This window comes from Amblyraja radiata, chromosome 26 (assembly GCF_010909765.2).
Source record: "Amblyraja radiata isolate CabotCenter1 chromosome 26, sAmbRad1.1.pri, whole genome shotgun sequence".
Taxonomy (NCBI): domain Eukaryota; kingdom Metazoa; phylum Chordata; class Chondrichthyes; order Rajiformes; family Rajidae; genus Amblyraja; species Amblyraja radiata.
Genome location: NC_045981.1, coordinates 6294930 through 6300486, shown reverse-complemented (window position 1 = coordinate 6300486; position 5557 = coordinate 6294930).

The window sequence follows — 5557 nt, the reverse complement described above, 5'->3', positions numbered from 1 at the left end:
CTAACCACTAGGGCACACCCCTCAACCACGTGACATCTTCTTTCCGCCAAACATAGTCACATGACCCTGCCAGACCTCGTGCCGAGGGTTCGCTTAGTAAGTAGCCTAACCACCAGGTGTCGCCACAGCCCCCCCCCCCCCCCCAGAACCGGAGGCACGAAAACAAAACAGCAGACGAACGAGGCGCTGCCCCCTCACATCCACCAATAGGGATTGAGCCCAGAGAAAATCATTGCCCAACAATGGCTGAGAGACATCGGCAACCGTAAAAGTCCAGGTAAAATTACAGGGGCCAAAGATGAGCGGGACCGTACGAACCCCATACATCCGGATGGACCTGCCATTTACTGCGGTGAGAGAGGGCCCATGCTTACCAGAACAAGTGTCGACTCCCGATGAGGGCAAAATGTTAACTTCCGCACCCGTGTCAACGAGGAATCGTCGTCCCGAAGGTTGGTCCCAAATGCAGAGGAGGTGTTTCTGGCCGGCCGCCGCAGCGACTACAGGCATTTCCCGGACACAGTCAGGGCGGGTGGCACTGACGGGCCGTGGGACCCCAGCGCTGATGATAGTAGCAACACTCCCCTTTACTGGCGACGCCCAGGACCGGCTGCACAGCCGAACCCCTGGCGGATGCAGGGCACGGTCGATGGGCTTTCCAAGGCACTGCCAACACCCGATCGATCGAAATGCTGCCCTGCTATTTGGACTTCCACAGCTTGTCTGCACGCTCCGCTAGCTGCAGAGGGTCATCAAAATTCTCACCCGCGAGGAGCAGGTGGATGTCGGCCGGCATCTGCTCCAGGAAGGAGGAGCGCTTTGAGGTCATCGTACTTGTCCTCAGCCAGCGGCGCGCGTAGGTAACGGACCAGGCGACGAGTGCGCCGACCAAGTCCCAAGTCCCTTTGTACCTCCGATTTCTGGATTCTCACCCCATTTATAAAATAGTCTATGCCTTTATCCCTACTATTAAGATGCATGACTCCACAATTTGCTACACTATATTAAATCTGCCACCTCTCTGCCCACTCTCCCAACCTGTCCAAGTCCTTCCACAGAGTCCCTGCTTTCTCTACACTACCTGCACCATCCACCTATTTTCGTATCATCTGCAAACTTTCCCACAAACTTTGCCACAAATCCCCTCGTCCAAATCATTAATATACAACATGAAGAGTAGCGACCCTCCCACCGACCCATGAGGAACTCCATTCGTCACTGGCAGCCAACCTTTGTTGCCACTCTTTGTCTTCTGCCATCCAGCCAACCTGCTATCCATGCTGGTAACTGCCCTTTGATATTGTGGGCTTTCATCTTCCTAAGCAGCCTAACGTGTGTCACCTTATCAAAGGATTTCTAAAAATCTAAATAAACAACATCTACTGACTCTCCTTTGTCTGTCCTGCTATTTGCTTCTTCAAAGAATTCCAGCAAATTTTTCAAGCAATACCTCCCGTTCAGGAAGCCATGCTAACCGGTTTTATCGTGAACTCCACAACCTCATCCTTTATAATGGACTCTAAAATGTTACCAACCACCGAAGTCCGACTGACCGGCCTGTAGTGCCCACTATTCTGCCTTGCTCCCTTTTTGTGCATTGGCATTTTCCATTAATTTGGGACCACTGTTGACCCCTAATTCCTGAAATAGCATTATCAATCCCTCCACAATCTCTAAAGCCAGTTCTTTCAGAACCCTAGGGTGCAGTCCGTCTGGCCCAGGTGACTTATCCACCCTGTCAGCTTCTCCAGCACCTTCTCCCTAGTAACAGCCACTCCACTAACTTCCACTCCCTGACTCTCTTGGATTTCAGGCAAGTTGCTGGTGTCTTTCACTGTGAAGGCTGATGCAAAATAGTTATTCAACTCCTCTGCCATTTCTTTATTCCTCATTATCACTTCTCCTGCACCATTCTCCTGTGGTCCAATGTCAATTCTTGCCTCTTCCTTTCTCTTTATATAACTGAATAAATTATTTTATATTATTGGCTAGCTTACCTTCGTATTTTATTTTTTCTCCCCGTATTATCTTTTTAGTTACCCTCTGTTGTTCTTTATAATCTTCCAAATCCTCTGGCTTCCCACTAGTCTTTGCTATGTTATACGCCATCTCTTTTAGTTTTGTACTGTCCTTGACTTCCCTTGTCAGCCACGGTCGCCTCTTTCTCCCCCTAAATTCTTTCTTCCTCTTTGGAATGAAAAGATCCTGCATCTTACAGATTATTCCCAGAAATTCCTGCCATTGCTGTTCCACCATCATACCTGCTAGGGTCCCTTTCTAATCAACTTGGCCAGCTCCTCCCTCATGCCTCTGTGGTCCCCTTTGCCCAGCTGCAATACCGACACATGCGATTTCACCTTCTCCCTCTCAAATTGCAGATTAAAAATTATCATGCTGTGGTCACTACCTCCTAATTTGGTTAATTAAATAACACTAAATCTAAAATTGCCTTTTCCCTGGTGGGCTCCGCTACAAGCTGCTCTAAGAATCCATCTTGGAGCCACTCTACAAATCCCCTTTCTTGGGATCCAATACCAACCTGATTTTCCCAGTCTACCTGCATATTAAAATCTCCCATGACCACCGTTGCATTGCCTTTTGTACAGGCCAATTTTATCTCCTAATGCAACTTGTACCCTATGTCCTGGCCTCTGTTTGTGTGCCTGTAAATAACTCCCATTGGGGTCTTTTTACCCATATAATTTCTCAGCTCTATCCACAATGACTACATCTTCTGATCCTATGTCACCCTCACTAAGGACTGTATTTCATTTCTAACCAGCAGAGCTACCCTACCTCCTGTCATTCCGACATTACGTATAATCCTGAATATTTAGCTCCCAGCTCCGATCCTCTTGCAGCCAAGTCTCTGTAATTCCCACAACATCATACCTACACAGCTTTCTGTGGCAAAGAAATCCACAGATTCACCACCTGCTCACTAAAGAAAATGTTGCTAATTTCCTTCTGAAAAGAATGTCCTTTATTTCTGAGGCTATAACCTCTAGTCCTAGACTCTCCCACTAGTGGAAACATGCTCGCCACTTCCTCTCTATCCAAGCCTTTCACTATTCTGTATGTTTAAATGTGGTCCCGCCTTATTCTTCTAAACTCAGACAAAATAACAATAGGTGACGTTTCAGGTCGAGACCCATGTTCAGACAGTCTGAAGAAGGGTCTCGACCCGAAATGTTACCTATTCCTTTTCTCCAGAGATGCTGTCTGACCCGCTGAGTTACTCCAGCTTTTTGTGTCTATCTTTAATTCAGAGATCTGTTAACAATTTCTTATTATATAAAAAGCATTTGACTCTATTTCCAATCACCACCTCCAGTTTAAATTCCATTTGGAATATTTTGGAGGACCAAGAAACCAAGAACCAAGAACCAAGTTCATTTTCTTCCAGACCTTCATACATTCAGATAGAACAACTTTAATTTTATGATTTTTCATTGAATCTCTGTTACCTCCTGCCACATTCTGATTCTCAGTGACATCCATAAATCTGGCTGACCAGAGTATATATATTCCTGGATCAAATTATTTGGTAACTCTACGCTTCCTGCAAGCCCGCAGCTAGGATTTATGTTCTTCCTGTCCCGGGGAAACACAGCAGATGAGGCTATTGGGAATTTCACTGATCTCCAACCAATCCTCACATGCTGCAGCTGCAAATCCTTCCTGTCATCCCTACATAATATTGTCATATATGCTCAACAATAGGTTGCCATTCATGATAATGAGTTTATTTTTTGAAAGCTGTATTTTAAATACAGTCACTTAAACTAAGCAATAATTCTGTAACTGTAAATCCTTCCCATATCTTATCATCGAGGCATCACAGGTATTAGTGATGCATATTGTTTTGCATCAAATTCTCACAATTACCTAATTACCCCATTAGGACACAAAGTTGCATTCCATCGATTTCCATTCTCAATGACCACTTGCGAAACTCCAATTGTTTCAAATGATTGCAACCATTAAGCATTTTATTATAAGTGTCGTCACAGATGTAATGAAGAAAATTCACACCAATCAGCACATTTTGGAACATGTATGGTCGCCTAGCTAGAACTCTCATTACTAGAATCAACTTCTATCCTGACCATATTACCAGGACCCTGACTATTACACACCGTGCATCTCCTGATAAACTCAAACGTAGTCATTTATAAGATTTCTGTTTATTTATCTTGGAGTTGAGCTGCTGGGCAACACCTCCAAATGTTTCAAATGTTACAGACAATTATGTTTCTTACAAGAAGTGTAATGTAGGACATAAAAGAAGTCTGCAGCATTCCACATATTTTGATAGCAAGACTGAGAGAAGATTACTATTTTTTAAAAGCATTTAAGGGAGAAAAGTTACAATTTTGGTGTAAACACCAAATTACTCACCAATATTTGTTGTTGCACTATTTGCACACTCTCAACACTATTATGACTACACAAATCTGGTACGTCTTGTTGGGTGTAAATTATTAGTTTGCATGAACTATAGAGTTTACGCAAAGACATAATAAATGGGAGCATGAATTGTCTATTGGTCTACCCAAGCTTGCACTGATTTTCATTATGACCTGGCTGATTTTTTACTTCGGTGACATAGTCTGGCATTGTCCCTATATCTTGTTCTCTTAATATTCTGACCAAAATGACTGAAGCTTTTCAATGCTCTATGATAGTAAATTCCTAAGCTTCACCTTTGTGCGAATGAAGAAAAAAATGTTTAAGCCTCCTATCCTCTCTTCTGAAACTGTGCCCTCTAGTGCTAGATTCATCAGTCCAGGAAACATTTTCCCTGCGCCCTGCCCATCGAGCCCTTGAGCACATTATATGCATCATTGAGATCTTACCTTATCCTAAATTCTAAAGAATGCATTCACAGTCTACTCAATCTCTCCTCAAATAGTAAACATGACATCCTGTTATTGTACTAGACTAGTGAATGTTTACAGCACTCTTCTGGTAAATATAGCCTGTCTTTTGCCCAACGTTGTTAATACTACACACATAACTCCCAATGCAATCTCATCATGACCTTATGCTATGGTTTATGGAATATGTCACATGTTTCACCATATATTTTATGGAAATTATGGAAATGTGCAATTTTGCATTTTAATTAACCCTATACTGTCCTGACCTCTTTTAATTAAACTCAAGCTGTCCTGGCCATAGTTTCAACATGGATATTAGGTGCTGGACAGGAATTTATAAAAACAATTTAGTTTTGCAAACGGATTTGTAAATTATAAATGTGGCTTATGCTTATGAAAAAAAAGTACCACCTGTTTAGTAGAAGCCTATTTTAAAGGTTCAGTGGAATGAAGATACAAAAACTTGGGTTTGTTATTTGTCAGCTTTACAGCTTCAATTTATATGGCTGCGTGTCGTGTCAATCGGATTACTGCTAATGAATTCCAAAGCAAATTGCTTATGTTGCTTGTCTAATTATATCCCGATATTAGAACACCAGTCAATGCAACAAGAAAATCTGCTCATCAGGCTGTTGTATACTAAATATAGGAACCGGACTTGCTGTGCTCACAAA